Here is a 16,983-nt window from a genome sequence, read left to right as displayed (position 1 = left end):
AGGTTAGGAGTGGGGCTGCAGCATCTCGCATCCCATCCCATCGCATTCCATCCCATCACAGCCTTTGTGAGGTTTGGGCTCTGGCTGGCAGTCGTGTGCCACGATCAGCACAGTGTGTTTGTACAGCCAGGCAAGATCTTCTCATCAGAGCAACACCCCTCCTCTTTGTTCATTTATTTTTGAACGGAGATTGCCCCACTGAACCTCCCACTGACCCTGCTTCTCTCCAGGTGGGAGACCAGAGAAAGGTTATTTTCAGTCACTAAAGGTTTTACATGCTTTAAAATAATAAAGTCTGGTGAAAAAACATTCTACCTCAGGCATGAACTTTTAACGACTCCATTTCATAATCTTTTCAAAGAAAGATCCCTGTTAAACTAACCGAGACTTCCAGCTCTTTTTGTTGCTGGCTTAAAGAGCTGGCGCTGAATGCTGCTCAGCGCTATTTGCTCTGCCCAATTCCCCCTGCAGGTTTTGCTAAACGTTATAGTGTGACACAGTACAGACTCTCAGTGACAGTGACATCGTCTGCACATAAGATCCAGGAGCCATCAGCCTCACGTGTATATGAAGAATATATTCCAGCGTGATGTGCAGTGTGCTTGGTTGGCTGCACTGGAAAGATTTCCAGATAGCTATCGATTTTCCCATCCTGTAATTAGTTCAGAGATTACTAGCATAGAAAATATTGCTCTAGAAATTGATTTCTGTAGTTGTTCGTTGCACCAAAACTATAGTATGGCTGCGAAGCACGTCACATGTTGTCTGCAGACTTTGAACTTTGGAGAAATGCTGCCACAGTAAACCCCAAGGAGAAATCACATGGCTGGTGATTTTGCCATCTCAGATTAAGTGAAATCCTGCCAGCTATTTGAATTTCAAAGTTCATCCTTATAGATCTTGCAGGATTAAGGTCCAAAGGAGAGACTGCCTCTTATCTTGTAACTGAGAGCACCTGTGAGGCTGAGTGGGTCAGGATCCAAGCAAGCATCATATGATGGTACAGTTCTGCTGTGCAGGGACCCTGTTGTGCTGGGACAGGTGCTCATCTTTGACTATTTGTCATTAATCTGTGCCCTGTGCTCCCTGTCACCCTTTGCCCAGTGCCCCTGTGGAGAGGTCCCAGATCCACGAAGCATCCTACATCCTACATGCATCCCAACATAGGCAGCACTTGGCTGGGAGCTCTGTGCACCGCTGGGGAATGGAAACCCCTCCGCCCCTTTTTCCAGTCCACAGAACTACCCTTAGTCACCATCACGATGCAGATGCTGCAGTGCTAACAGCCAGCTACCAAAGCTCTCAGGGTGCAACCTGCAGCAACACGTTTCCTGGCACTTTGCTCGTCTGCTCCCCACCATGGCCTCAGTGCTGATGCTTTGCAAGGGTGAAGTTTGTACCCTTTCTGCTGCTGCTGGAGTCATTTATGAGTGTAGTAAATGCCAAGCATGCCAGTTCCCTGCCCTGGACTATACCCTACTTATCACAGGTTGCTGAGCATTCCACAGAATGCCCCATCAGCCATAGCTCTGAATATGTCCCAAGCCGTTTTCTCTCCCTTCCCAACCCTACAGCTGAGCCCCATGCACCAGGAAGGAAAGCACGATACACCCAGGAGCATCTCTAACTTGGCAGCAGAAGCCGTCCTTGCACGTGCCATTTCCTCCTTATAATTAAAGAGAAACTTAATCAGCTCAACATCTCATCCCTGAAGAACGAGATGCTCATTTGCACTTGGCGTGCTGTCAGAAGGCGGCAAGCTGCAGCACCTCCTGCAGTCAGCAGAGGAAGATGTGGGTCCCAGCAGTGTCCTTGTCCTGCAGGTCCCATGTGCCCATCACAAGGCTGCACCACTCCACCAGGCTCTTCACAGCTCATCTCCCCAGTTAGTGCCTTTTCTGGTTTTAATTCCCTTCCAGGGTGGTAAAGGGAGATGATAGGAAGGGGATGGCAGTGCTGGAGCACAGAAAAGCAGAACAGAGTCACGGCAGTGGCTCTGTGCCCTTGGGCTTTCATTTTCCCATTTGCTCACCCAAAACTTTGTGAATGAGGGGCACGGGAAGAAGCAGACTGCTGCCCAAGGGCAGAAGCAAACATACAAATCCCCATCCCTTTGAGACATCCCATGGTACATCCATCCCCATCCCTGTGTCCCTGCACTGCCCCTACCTGGCAGCCAGATGCTGCCCCACTGAGCATGCCCTGGCTCTGCCAGAGCTGCATTTTCTACCACTGTGTTGCTTCTAGGCAGCATTTTTTCACCTAATTACAGCCAATGAAAGAAGTCTCCTCCCTTCTTGGGAAAACCGATCGCTCTCATGGTGGTGCCTGGGTGGGACACGGCTCTGTGCTGAGTGATACAGTGTTGTTGCCCACATAGGGTGGGGTGACTTGCTTATGGAAAACAGAAGAATTACATCTAGTGAAACCCAACTTCCTCTTCCAAAGAGGCTGTTACCTCTCTCTGGCTGAGTAATGGCAGTTGGGAAACCCCAAAGAAGGCAAGGAGGGCACAGTTACAAAGGGATGTCAGGATTACTTCATTGAAGGGCACAAGTGTACCCAGCGTCAAACAAATCAGTTGAGTCACTTCTTTACAAAGATTGCAAATTAAGGAGGTTGGGCAGACAGCAAAACCCCCCAGAGCTGCAGTATTTGCCTATTCTGTCGCAGTCAGAAAAATTGGCTGTGAGAAGTTTTCTTCCAGGACCCGTGACATCCCAAAAGGAAGAAGTCATGCTTAGTCTTAAAAACCCCAAACCTCTCAATAACAAAATATAGGCAAATGGGGCAACTTTTTGGTTTGGTTGAGACAGTGTTTCTGCTGCTGTTTAATTCCCCAACGCACTCAGTTCCAGTGAAAGCTCAGGCAATGCCTCAGGGGATGGGAAGCGCTGCAGTGAAAGTAAATTCAGCAAAGCATGAGTGCCACGGGGCATCCTCTGTGTGCAGCTGCCGGTGTCAGACGGGGCCACAAATTCCCCTCCTGCAAGTGCAGCTGTTGCATCAGCACATTTTTAATCTTTGCGGAAAGAAGCGTTACAGCCGTGAGCATTATGATGCAATGATCCTGCACGAGAAAGGCATTGGAGAAAAGGAGGTGAAAATGGGGTGTGATTCTTTTTCTCCCAAAGCAATGCTGGGGACGGGGGAGTCAACTGATTCTCCAGGATGTGGATGGCCACGAAGTGTCTCACCCCAAGAATACATCTTCAGTTGCACCAGGGAGATTCAGGTTGGATATTAGGAAAAATATGTTCTCTGAAAGATGCAGTGGCACAGCTGCACAGGGGGAGGTGGGGTCACTGTCCCTGCAGGTGTCCCAGAGCTGTGGAGATGTGGCACTGAGGGATGTGAGCAGTGGGCACAGTGGGGTGGGCTGAGGTTGGATTCGGGGATCTTGGAGCTCTTTTCCAACCAAAATGACCCTGTCATTCTGTGATCTAATCTTTGTGTACCTGATTCCTCCTCGCATGAGGGCAGAGGAGTTGGCAGTGAGGGAATCCCCCAGCAAGCACCGGTCTCCACAGCCGTGCACTTTTGGGGTTAGCTCATAACACGGCTCAGCATGCATTTTTGGGGTTATCCACACCATTTCCAAGGGCAGAGAAAGTGCAGGAGGTGTCCTCACACCCGAGAACTGACTTGAGTGCATTCCCCATTCCTCGTCTCCCCCCTGTATTCCTGTCAGGATAAAGACGGGCACATTGTTAGACCAGTCTCACTCTCCCATCTAGTGGAGAAACAAGGAAAGGTCGTCCTATTAAAATAAGCGAATAAAAATGCAGGTTTCTGTTGCTTTTAGCAGGGAGAGGTATGTGGGGGGTGGGCACATGGTACTGTTCTCACTGTGGGTTCTGTTAACCTGTAGGAATGTCACAGACCTCAATAGAGAGGAAAAGGCATTAAAATGCAAAGAGACCTCTGAGTTGTTCCCTGGGCCTGGTGGGGTGTAGGGCTTCCCTGCTCTGGGTATAAGGCACAAAGGAAAGCCCTGCACACCTCTGGATGTGTCCCCACAGAACACTGGCAGCTTGGGATGGAGGCATGCACGGCTCCAGCAAAACAGTACTGTCACTGAGAAGGTGCCAAAAAGCCGTGCAGCGGGGCTGCATCTTCACACGAGCAACTTCTGACCTTCAAATAACCCTCACTGCCATTCAGGCCCCGTGCACTGAACAGCTTGCATGGACCGGACGGGAAACCGCAGGCATTGCGGTTTCCTCTGTGTCCTCCCCCCACCTCTCTGTGTGGTCGGGGCTGCAGAGCCTCAGTTCCCAACAGCACAAGAACCTTCTGCTCCCCGAGATGGCTGTTGGAGTGGGGGCTGCTCAGAGCTGTGAGGCAGTGCTTGCTTTCAGCCGGAGCTGGGAGGGAGGAGCTGCACCCGTCCCCTTAAAATTTCACACTTCAATTCAGGTGCAAGAAATCCCATTCTTTCTACAAAGAACGGGTGGAAAACCAGCCTGGTCCACAGGCAACAACCAATGCCATGGGACTGCTGTTACAAGGACAGGACAGGTGAGGAACTTGGGTCCTGCTGGCCCCAATATGGGATGCTCCCACTGCACTCTGATCTAGCTAAGACCTGAAAACCTGACCGGAACTGATGCACACGCACTGGAGATTTATGTTCTCATGTCAGATCGAAGATTCGTGGCATTTCCTGGAAGGTTACATGATGTTTCATTTTCAACAAATAAGGTCAAAAGCACAAAGAAATAAATAAAAAAAAGCAATCTCTCTAGATCAGCTGTTTGCAAACGCCGGCGGTGCAAGCCTGTGTGTTGCTGCTTGTACAGAACTGCTTTCCTGGAGCAGCGTGCTGCTGAACCCACACAGCCTGCAGCAGGAAACAGCTTCAGCTGGAACAGAGCCCTGGGATGGGTGTGCTGCTCACCCACACGTTCAGATTGAATAAGAAGAGGTGCTGGAAGGGCAGAAATTGGGCAGTCATTGGCATGCAGCAGCACAGACCCCTGGACACATCCCTCCTTCTGCAGCAATGTCACAGCTAGAGGATCCAGGTGGGATGTCCTGGGCTTGCATTTCATCCTGCAAATCCTCCCAGCGGGACAGCCCCTGCTCCTACCCTTGAAAGCATGTTTGCAGCTACAGCAAATAAAATAAGGTTAATGAAAAGTCACTCTGGAAACACGGAAGCACAGTCAGTGCTGCTGCTGTGATGCTTCATTTGAGATGCAGGGAGGTAAAATTCTGCCTCCCACCAGGGGTGTCACTGGGGAATATTATTTCTTCCTTCTCTAAATGACATGGCATCGTTTCTTCTTTTCAGGTCACTGCCAACTTGGTGTCACCGTTTGATTTTTCAGGAAAGCGTAGTCTTTACCTGACAGCGGTGGTTGCCTCCATCCACCCTCCCACCCCCAAAACAGAGCTACAAAAATAGATTCACCTACAGACGAAGAGCAAATAAAGATGGCTCCCAGCACGTGAATAGCTGATGAGGAGCCACTTAGCAGACTTGGCGTATTCATCAGCTTCAGCACATGATCGTTGATTGTGTGTCTGCAGCTCCTTTGTTCTTCTTTGCTCATTATAATCGGGTCAAATGGGATGCACACAAACCCCTGGCGGAAATGATAAGAGCCAATGGAGATGGCCATAACCATGACCCATCCCAACTGGAAAATTACCAGTTAGGATTTTTTACAGCCCATCAAACGGAGCCATTCCATCCAGCAGTGAGAGGTAGGTCACTGCTAATTACGGGGTGAAATCCAGCTCTGCACATTGCCCTGTGCCTCTCATTAGCAGCCCGGGCTGGAAGACCCTTGCAGAAGTAGGGCAGGGTTTCAGGGTGTGCTTCTCCAGTGCAGACCGGTCCTACCTTACAAGTACACATCTGAAGCAGTTGAGGACTCAGCTGCAGTCTGGTGTAAGGGCAGAGTGGTGTAAGGGCAGAGTGGTGTAAGGCTGCTCTGTTTTCCCTGTCTGATCCAGCCCAGGCACTGCAGTTCTTCTGGGCCCTTCACTCCCCACTCCTCCTGGCGCTGACCCAGTAAACCAGATAGAACAGAGCATCCTTCTCTCTTCACTTCTGGGTCAGAGGAAAACGCTGTTATTAGGCTACCTCTACTTTATGGTCTTTTAATTATTTCCACCTCTGTGATTAGACTAATTAGCTAACTGGTTTGTAATGGCTGCATGGTAGCTCTCATTACGTTTTCATTAATCACAGCATCACTGAGTCTCGCTAAGAGTCCAGGATTTTTTTTTTGCGTTATGATTTGAAATTATTCAAAGCAAAAGGAATCTGAAGGGGGAAAAGAAGTCAATAGGAACAGACGCAGTGTTCATCAGCATCTTGGCAGAGAGACTCTCTGGTATATTTAGAAATGCTGTGATTTACAAGAGCCCACCAGCCATTTACTTAGCGTCTGGAAGACACGGTGAGTTTGAAGTTTCCAATCACAGCAGTTTAAGGCACCTTCTCACCCTCTTTGATTTGAGACAGCTGAGTGACACACTCAAATGGGATCAGAAATAAAAGGACTGACAGCACATTTCCTTCATCCCAAGAGCTGCACCCAGCAACGCCTCAGCATCCCTTCATCACATGGAGAAGTGTGGGACAAAGCAGGAAAGAGATCTAAGAGGAGGTTAAGTTTTTGCTGCTGGAAAAACATTACTCTGACAGCTCCCAAGGCTTTGCTATAAATCTTTATCCACCAAGGCAATTTGATGTGCTAAAAGACTTCTTAAAATAATCAAAATTAAGAACAAGGCAGCCCACATTGGGTAGTTTAAGTACGTGCACAGGGGGACGTTCATCACTGTGGTTATGACAGAAGATAATAATAATAATAATGAGATTTAACACCTACTTAACAGGAGAAACCCAAAAGCCTGTACAAACACCAATCAATTAGCTCTGCCAACCAGCTGTGTGCTGGGCAGGATGATGGGGGAGAAGATAATTGCCCAGAAAGCTGAAGATTGCCAGCAGAGAAGGCAGAACTGTACTGCTGCTCACTGCCCTGCAGCTGCCGTGGGAGTGCTGTCAGACATTGCTACTGCTGCCTGCACCAACACCGTGTGAAATCCTCCAAGGAAACCTGTACAGAAGGGCAGAGCTATGTCCTGACATCCCGAAGACTTTGCAAGGTGTCAGAGACATAAACCAGGGAGAAACCAAAGTAGACTTTATACATCAGTCCTGCTTTAGCTTCTGAGAGCTGAAAATTGGTCATACTCTTTACGGACGGAGGTGCTATAGAGCCCTATTACTGGTCGTTCTTCTTCCTTTTCAACCATCCTCCACCTGATCCTGGTCAGGCTGGATATCAGGAGAAATTCCTACTCAGAAGGAGCAGTCATGCATTGGTAGAGCTGCCCAGGGAGGTGGTGGGGTCACCATCCCTGGAGGTGTTCAAGAAAAGGGTAGATGTGACCCAGAGGGACATTAGTGGGCATGGTGGGATGGATTGGGGTTGGACGTGATGGCATTAGAGGTCTTTTCCAACCTTAATGATTCAGTGAAAACAGTCTCCAGCTCCATAGCATCCTGCAGCCTGCCCTGGGAACAGTGATACCTGCAGCTGACACTGAGCCAGAGATAGCAGCATCTCAGTGCTTACCCCCAGGCAGAAAGAACTCTGCACTGCACTTGCTTCTCTGTGACTGTCAGCTGCAGCCTGGGCAGAGCCAGCAGCCAGGTTCCAGGGATGCCCATGTGCCTCCCATCTATCCCATGCCTGGCTGTGGCATTTAAAGGCAGTGAGCACACAGCAGCAAACGCAGTGCTGCAGTGCTGTATAATTTTAGTGGCCGCTAAGTAACACTCGTAACTTTTTTAACACAAGGAACAAGAATTTACAGTGCCATTCATGGGGGGCTGTTGTAATTAATTGGGGCCCTATGTGACCCAAGGCATTTCCCCAACCTTCTGGCACCGTGGGATGGATGGGAGCTGCATGCTGTGCTCACCGCTGGCTCCTGCTTGCAGCAGGGAGGGAAGCAGCATTCTGCATTTCCTGAGTATAAAAGGCTGAGGAGTCCCCGTGACAAGCAAACCATTAAAAAGAAAAAGGAACAATAATGCCAAGCAAAATATCGCTTCGGGGAAAAATTTTGGCTTGCTTTTAGCACAGATGTTGATATTGCATGCTCAGAAATGGCTCTGGAAAGTGGCAACGCTTTTGCAGTGTGCTATGAGATGGTGCACGGAGGCAACGAGCTGTGCTTCAAGGGGAGGAATCGGAGCATTTGAAAATTAAAAGAAATAAAAAGGAAAAGCCTTCTGAAAGAGAAGTTATGAGGAGAGCTTCCGCACACTACAGCCCCCCCAAATTAGTCTGTGGAGAACTGTCCTACACTTCTCTGCTCCAGCGGCAGTGGGCTCTGACAGGAGGAGGATGCAAACAACATATGTGGGCTCTTTGGCTCCAGGCAAAGCTCTGCCAGAGCTCCCAAGGGTAAGCCCTTACCCATAGAGAGCAGACACCCATCCCCTGAATGCCTGTGAATGCAGTGAGGCCCCCTCCTGTGCCCTGAGTGCCTCCGCAGTATGTAAAGAGGTGTTTTTCACATGATGGGTGTCCTCATTTCCAGCCCTGGAGTGCTCAGGAGGAGGGGATCCCGGTGCCTTTCCGGGATGAGGGAGGTGCAGGTCATGGTGGGGTACAGTTTTTGGGCATCCAATGGCAGTGTGTGGCAATGCTCGTGCATCGTGCAGAGGTGATTGCTTTGCACTTTGCATATTCCCTCTGTGCAATGCGCTGGGATTTTTCATTGCATCCATAATTCATATCCTGCTGCAGCAGTTCTATGGAGGCAGCACAGGATCTCAGCTCCAGCATTAAGCAGGGAAGGAGATGCTCTCATCACCAGACAGCAAACCGGGCAGCTGGGGTGCAAAGAGCATCTCTGCTCTGCACCAACTGTCCTGCAGGCAGGGATGCAAGCAGACAGTGAGATGAGAGTGCCAGGGGTGACTGCAGGATGGGTAGCAGCACAGGGCTGCCTGCTTGTCCTGCCCAGCCCTGTTTTACACATGCATGGCATCATGCAGTGCCGGATGCCGGTGCACCACTGGTTTTTGTGGTAAAAATGCTTTCTGGCCTGGAAGGTCACAGCCTTTGCTCACAAAGCCACCCACGATCCCTCCCAGGCTGTGAGGCTTTCTCCTGCATCTCCACTGTAACACATGCACTGAAAAACCCTGTTTGTCAGAAAGCAAAGTGTGTCGGGAGATTAAAATGTAAATGTTGCGCTCGGCTTTTCGGAGGGGGGCTGCTGGTTTATTTGTGACGCTGCAGGAAATAGGTTTTTGATAACTGCAGAACTTCTCCCCAGCCGCTGCTGCAAACAGCCAAAGCCTCAATAAATAACTCCTACCGTTGAACACCAACGTGCTCATGGTCTGGAGAAGTGCTGGGAATCATAGAATCATAGAACGGCTTGGGTTGGAAGGGACCCCAAGGATCATCAAGTTCCAACCCCCCGCCACAGGCAGGGCCACCAACATCCAGATGTGTTATTAGGGGAGCTGTGATTGAGGTTTCCTGCCCTTCCTTGGGCTGGGAGGGGTGCTGCAGAAGGGCCCCTTAGCAGTGCTGACTATAACCACCGTATATTCTGTTTTTACCATTTATTGGCTTGGGAATCTGGGGAAAGGTCTCTGCGGGAGTGATATGTTGTACTGTGTGAGGGTCACTCGTGAGCATCAGAATGAGGCGCTGAAAGAGAGCGTGGAAGGGGTTTGCAGGGTTTTGGCATCCCCAGTGGGCACGCATTTAGATGTGTGAACCTTGGGATAAGGAGCTCTTGGATCACGGCTCTCACTTTAAAACTACAGCCAGCATCAATATTCATGGCTTTAATACCAAAAAGGATGCAAGGCTAAATGAAGCAGGCTTGTGTAGTACACGGAATAACCTGAACACGACTGCTGCGTTCAGGAGCGACCAGTGAGTCAAAAATCTCTCCCAGCATTAATCTGGCAAATGATTTCAAACAATGGAGATGGATATGAGGAAGAACAGACCCCACGCTAACAGAGCCTGATCTGTAAACTTGGCTACTGACTTTGTATCCCTTATGTAAACTCGGAAGAGTAACGTATTTATAGCCTCTTGACGTAAGTATCCCCTGTGAAATATGGGATGCAATAAATATTCTGCCATCTCAGGAAGCCTTTAGGACCAAACAGTACCGAGATGCTGCAAAGACAAACCCTATGCAGCTAACGAGTGTTGGGGAGCTGCCAGCCAGCTGAAAACATCGCAAGTGAAAGCATGGAAACAGCCTTGCTGGTAACGCGGGGAGAGTTTTATTGACACAGTCACAATGCAAGGTCACTGCATAATGCCTTCCAGCTCTTCGTGGCACCTTAACAAATCCCTTCCAACCATCAGGTTGGGGTTTGGTCAGCTTTATCCCAGCGTTTTGTTGTTGGTCAATAATTTCCTTCTGTTCTTTTTATGGTGTTTTTTTTTTTTTTTTCCCTTTATGATGTAAAGATGAGCTCTGGGCCCCTCTCCCTGTCCCATGCTGCCAGCACTGCTTTTTACAGAATTACAAATTACGCAGCACTTCCACATTAAAACAAAATGAGTTCATCACCGTTTTTAAATAAGGATGTCATTTGTAAATGCTTTATTCATAATTAATGGAATTATTGCTGGGTGCAGCCACATTCCTCATCCATGTACTATAAGATCTGTTGTAAAGTGCATTAGTAAAAAGCTTTATAGATGGGGATATGACAAGCTGACTGCACAGTATGTTATGGGATGCGGTGTAGCATTGTTGTAACAATCTCTATGCAAGATTTTAAGCTATCAGTCAGCTGGGGGCTGATGGATAGTGTAAATGTTAATAATTAATAATAGGATAATGTTGATAACTAATTAATAGTAAATGATGAGTATGGATTTTTTTAGTTAGCATTATGCTAATATGCATTATTCACTGAATCATAAAATCATGTTAGAGATGAGAAAGTCTCGCTGGCTGTCTCCAGCTCTGTCACTCATGAGTGAATGCTGCTCTTTCAAAGCATTTTCCAAATGGCAATTTTCCTCCAGCTTTCTGGCTCAAATCACTTGGCTAAGAAGCATTTAGAAAAAGAAACACAACGTCAGAGCTCTGCATAACTGTGCACCAGAGTAATGTGTAGCCACGGCCTTTGGGATGCGCGTAGGACAAACCTACCTGCCCTAAGAGTGACCCGCTGCCTCTACAAGGAAATCATTCACAATGAAGGAATCAGCTCTGCAGATTTCTTTCAATCCTATGTGGCATCCTCCTGCAATTTAAAGCCATTAGGCACGCTTACCTTACAGTGAGGGTAAAGGAAGGTCCTTGGGCTGGGGAGCAACACAGGGGTTGCGTGAAGGTGGTGATGCAGCAGAAAGTTTAGCAGAGAGCTTTAAGGGTGGCTCAACACCATTTTCCATTATTTTTTTTTCAGCTGGCGTTATCTCTTTTTCTATGTCCTAGGCAGGATCAAAGCCGGCTTGACATCATGCTGGCTGCTCAGGGGATGGGAAATGCCGAAGGCAGCATCAACTCTGGGATTTAGAGCCTTATGCAGTCCAATGGCCCTGGGAGGTTCCCAGCAGGGATATCCCCATCTCCAGCCTCGTTGTGGCCCATTCATCTCAAGCTCAGGTGGGTTTCCAGAGCACTGAATCCATCACCTGGCTCACGTCTGTCCTCACTGGACCAAATGGGTAGTTCTCCATCTCTGGTTCCAAAGACTGAGATTCTGGATAGCTCCTTCCTGGTGCTCAGCTGATTTGTAGATAACCACAGCCAAAGGCATAAAGTATATTGAGCACTCTGGGGTTCTCGTGTCCTTGATGAGGAGGGATGCTCTTGTACCTTCTTACAAAACTGGTTCCTTAAACCATGCCCATACCCGCCCTGGTTCCCACCCTCTGACAATGCATGAGCATGTCCTAAGGACTAGTGCAAGAGCAAACCTTGGCAAGCTAACCAACGATAGGTGATGCTGATGTTCTCTTGTTGAAGGAACTAATACAGGGAGTTTTCTTTTGAAAAATGGGAGTCCTATGAGTTGATCTAGCTTGCCTTTCCTATCCCTCTTCCCTTCCCTGCCTCTCAGATCGGGTGTTTGGCTTTTCAGCGCTTTCACTCAAGCCAAATCTGCAAGCACATTTTTGGGTGGATGTCACCAGGATCCACTTCCTCCTGGCCCACAGACAGTCTGTCTCTTATCTCACATTAGTATCAATTATTTACAGCAGTAATGTTAAATCATGAAAACGAGGTTGCAGCAAAGCTGTGCCTTGGCTAATGCCCCATGCTGCCTGCAGCTTTTGGAGCCCTTGCGTTGTCTGCATTTAACCTTCCAGAGATGTGATCCTAGATATATTCCATATCTCATGGCTGCAGGTTAGAGCAGGGGCAAGGCACCCACATCCTCCATGGCATTTCTCTCCTTCCTTCTACCAGTGCCATAGCACTTCTCATAGCCTATCATTTGGGGGAAAGAAGCTCCCTCTGTGTTCACTCTGATGCCATGAGCTCTGAGCAGCGTGCTCATGTTGGCACACAGTCCCTCACCAACTCCTTCAACAACTGCCTGCATAAGGGATTTTTTTTTTTTTTTGATTCATAGTATTTAACCATGAATATTTAAAATCTCTGTTAAATAGGGTTGTTATACAGCTTAGAACAACATAAATACAAGTGTCTGGGCTTTACTTTGGATCCAGGACAGCAGAAGTGCTTTACCTCTGATGGAAAGTGCACCACTGAGTGAGGTGACGCTCAGTCTCCTGACCTTGGAACAGTGCCTACTTTTAGACTTCCAGTAACTCAGTATTTTTCAGCTAAATCCCTGCTTGCACCAGAGGAGCAATCCTTTTCTAGCTGTGCTTCAACTGCTCACCTGGCACATTCCCGCTCTGCTAGCTGCAGTTCTGGGAAGTGAAAAGAAACCTGAGGAGGTAAAAAGAATGAAAAAAAAAAATGAAATTTGGATGTAGATACTGTGCAGGAAGTGAGGTGACCCCTAAATCATAGAATTATGGAGTCATAGCACCATTAACATTGGAAGAGACCTCTGAGATCCCCAAGTCCAACCCCACCCCATCCCACGGTGCCCACTGCCCACGTCCCTCAGTGCCACATCTCCACACTTCCAGAACACCTCCAGGGACAGTGACTCCACCACCTCCCTGGGCAGCTGTGCCTCTGCATCACTGTTCTTTCTGGAAAGAAATTTTTCCTAATATCCAATCTTATCCTTCCCTGGTACAACTTAGACAGCTGCCTGCATGGTCCTGTTGAGCTGAGGCAGAGCTTGCCTTGGCCAGGCCTTTCCCATTGCTCAGGGGATGCTGAGGCATTGAACAAGCTCCGAGCTCAGCAGGTTCTCTGCTGTTGCTCACCCATGGGATTTAGGGGAGATGCAGGTGTCCCCTACAAGGGAGGATGGAGAACAGGAAGACTGTTTTAATTTTGAGCTCCTGTGAGTCACTTCATTAGCCCTGCCTCTGCTTGACCCTCCTGCTGTTATATCAGCCTGACTGTTTATTTTCCTCATAAAACTAAAACAAGATCGATTGCTTTGTCCCGAGGCCCTTTATGTGTCTTGGTGCCCACTGCAGCCCTGCCGTTAGCAGCAGGCCTAATGCAAATTGAATCTTTGGGAAACGGGCAGTTTGGAGCTGCCCATCTTCCTCCTCTTTCCTGCTTAAGTTTCATCTATTGCATTTAAAATAGAAACTTTATCTATTTATTCTAAACATAAATATGCAATTTTCTTGCTGTCTATATGTGCACGGCGTGTCTCTGTTGTAGACACATATATGCGATCAATAACCATCTCTTGCTGGGGATTTAAATATTAGTTTTCCAAATCCAGTCTAGAGCACCAGATTTATTTTTATGAAAATATACCCTTTCTTGCTTAAGGAGGGATATTAATTATAGATGCAAACCCATAAATCTTCCGGATTTAGGTGAGATATTTGCTGGATTATAAATATGAATTGGAGATGAGGGTCTTGCTCTTCCTATTATTACTATTATTATTACTTACTGGTTATTATTTCGGTGTGATCAGTATCTTCGGGTGGGTCAAATATTGCTGGGGAATGGGGAGCTGAGCCTTCAGAGGGTGCGCATGCTGAATTCATTAAAATGTTTTCTATTCCACCCTTGCTCTCCACTGCGCTTCGCAGCCCGGTGAGTCATTAAACACCCTGTTCAGATCACTTCCCTTTCTCTCCATCCTTCTTTTGGTACCTGTTTTCATTGTGCTGCTTTTGCCAGATCATATCAAGCTCCCTAGTGTTTATTAATAATGTCCCACATGCTATTGACAATGTGCTGTTGTTTCCGAGGGTCTGCTTCAATACCAGTCTTGGGCAGCAGTGAAACCAGCGGCCATCAGAGAGCCCAGACTCACCCAGGGCTTTGGCACAGGTAATAATATTCTGCTCCATTTATTATGACAAATGTGGGAACAAAAGTAGTGTGCCACAAGGACTGATCCCTTCCAACTCAAAATGTTCCATGACTCTATGATAATTGCACGTTTCTTGCTAATTCAGTGCAAACTGAGATAGGAGTAAGTCACAGTGATTCTCCCAGCCTTCACCAAGTGCTCCAAAGCCAAGAGGCATTTCTAAATCCCAGTTAACAGGAGTTAAACGGAAGACTTCACCAAGAACCTCAGGGCTTCCTGGTTCCCTGCTGATCCTTCAACCATGGGATGCAAAAGGTGAGATGCTCGCGGGCATTAGCAGCAGCAAGAGGCATGGAGCAAGGCTGGTGTGCATCAAGAGAGGTTCCTGCAGGCAGCTCTGGCAAGTGCAGCAATGTAGGGGGCTGCTGACCAAAGGAAAGCACATGGTGGGATCTCAAGTTGATTTAATGTAACACCGTACCCTGAAATTAATAGGACCTTGCATGCCAGGACTGAAAAGATAGGGCACTGTGTAAGGTCTGCTTTTTTAAATTAGAGTCCCCTGCTTAAATAAATTAAGTGAGCTGTCAGTATATTAAATGATTTAATGCCTTCTCCAGTTTTGCAGTGGAATCCTAATGAAAATACTCTTCAGTATAAAACGCTGGATAAATTAAATGGTGAAGTGTTTTAATAAATGGTCTGTTGTTATGGTGAACCACATTAAAGTAATGTTTATCTCTATGGTAATGATGTTGCCCTAGCTTTAAAACCATTTCTGCTGGTTCAGGCTTCTTCAGATAAAATATAAACGCTGAGCTGTTGTCCAGTTTCAAAAGCATCTGCACAGTTCCTGGACCCAAACCTGAAATCGATGGCAGTCGTGCTGGCTGGCCAACACAGAGCTGGATTCAATGGATTCAAGAGCAGAGGACTCTTGCACATTTGCTCTGTGATGTCAGCAGGGGGATGAGGCAGAGCCTCCAAGCTGCAGGGGTGAGGCCCTACACGTACATTGGGACGAGTTTGGGTATTAATGAACTACAGTGGAACAGTGAGTAGGCTGTGGAGGGGCTTAAAATCTTTGCTGATCTCATTGCAGGTTAAGATAACAAATTATATCTCTTTTATATCCTTTATATAAGGTAAAGGCCTGCTTTTAAAGGTAAAGACATTACGAGAAGATAAAGTCCCTTTTATATAAATTGGTTATAAAACAATTTTTATTTTCTTGCTTTTGGATATCAGTTCTTATTTGACCTCTTTCACTCATCACAGTATTTCTTTGGAAGGAAAATTCTCCCCTCATGCTATTTTCAGAGCCTGATAACCCAGAAATAACATCTTAGTGCCCAAATTAATTTTACATTAATAATAATAGTATTAATAAAATATACCTGTTTGTCCCCAGCTGCACTGAAAGATGTCACTGGGGCTTACAAGACAGCCCCCAGGAGAAGCCAAAGGGTAGTTCTGGAGATGCCCAAGAGTCGTCTGCACCAAAGGCTTTTGTGAGGAACTTCCATGAAAGGAGAAATTCCAGCAGCTTCTGAACCACAGAGCCATTCCTCTGGCAGAGCTGAGGTGCCCATGAGAGTCACCACTGAGGCTGACCACGATCCAAAAGGAGGGGGTCGTCCCACTCAGTGCTCAGGGATGATGTCTTAAATACTCATAATTAAGGCCATCAAGAAATCAGGGGAGGCGAATCCTGTTCATGCCGTGTGGGTCTCTGAGTGTTCATTTAAAGAGTGATCTTTGGTGGATCTGAGATATACATAAAAACAAAACAAAAACAAATCCATATGAATTTGAAATGGTGAAAGATGGTGAAACTGCTTCTTAGGAAGTGGTTCTGGTGTTGGTTCTGTCCGTTTAAGAAGTTCACCTGTCCCAGCATGAATTTTGCAGTGTCAGCTTGCAGTTACCGGCTCTTTTTATTGCTCTGTCTGCTCGATTGAAGAGCTTTCCATTTCTGTCTGTCTGAGCACATCTGGATTGTCATTAAGCCATCCCTTAACCTCCTCTTTGTTAAGCTAAGCGCACTGGGGTCCTTGAATCTGTCACTATAAGGCATGTCTTGCAATGCTTCCGTCATTCTTGTGTGCCTCCTCGGAGCCCTCTCCCATTCATCAACATCCTTCTTGAGCTGCAGACACCAGAAATAGCTGCAGGGTCCCAGCAGATGCTACACCAGAGGTATTCCACTCTGCTATTTGTTTGAGCTTCCAGCGCTGTGCTATAGGATCCCTCCTCCCCCTGAATGCCATGAAATTCCAGTTCCCAAGTGTGGCTTTGTATGTGCCTGTGTTGAACTGGGTGGTTTTTTCTTCAATCTGACTCAGGAGAAGGCTGATCCTCAGCCCCACCATGATCCAAATCGAACTCATCAGCGAACTTTGATTGTAATTAGTTTTGATTTTCTACCATTTTGCTAAAAGTGATGAACTGAAACACAGCCACTTGTGATGAGTGTCTGCACGCAGCCGTACATTTAAACATATCAGTGGGGTTTTCATCCGTTTAGTGCGTGCCGTGTTGATTTTACATTGTTTTAGCTTCCTAATAAATGAGAC

General features: G+C 47.4%; 3 long non-coding RNA genes across 3 annotated transcripts in view; 2 read left to right on the top strand and 1 right to left on the bottom strand.

The window, feature by feature from the left end:
* The first annotated feature begins 3,026 nt into the window (after window positions 1-3,026).
* Window positions 3,027-5,484, top strand: LOC121107298. The gene is made up of 2 exons (XR_005841114.2): window positions 3,027-3,235; window positions 5,297-5,484. It is a non-coding gene; the product is annotated as an uncharacterized LOC121107298 (long non-coding RNA).
* A 56-nt stretch (window positions 5,485-5,540) lies between these two features.
* Window positions 5,541-16,210, top strand: LOC112530111. The gene is made up of 3 exons (XR_005841115.1): window positions 5,541-5,712; window positions 11,467-14,424; window positions 15,819-16,210. It is a non-coding gene; the product is annotated as an uncharacterized LOC112530111 (long non-coding RNA).
* Window positions 15,599-16,983, bottom strand: part of LOC101747836 — a 39,840-nt gene continuing 38,455 nt past the window's right edge. Inside the window, exon 4 of the long non-coding RNA XR_005841116.2 lies at window positions 15,599-16,969. This is a non-coding gene — a long non-coding RNA (uncharacterized LOC101747836). The remainder of the gene's footprint in view (window positions 16,970-16,983) is intronic.

This window comes from Gallus gallus, chromosome 20 (genome assembly GCF_016699485.2).
Source record: "Gallus gallus isolate bGalGal1 chromosome 20, bGalGal1.mat.broiler.GRCg7b, whole genome shotgun sequence".
In the NCBI taxonomy this organism is placed as follows: domain Eukaryota; kingdom Metazoa; phylum Chordata; class Aves; order Galliformes; family Phasianidae; genus Gallus; species Gallus gallus.
This window is presented reverse-complemented; position numbering and strand designations above follow the sequence as displayed.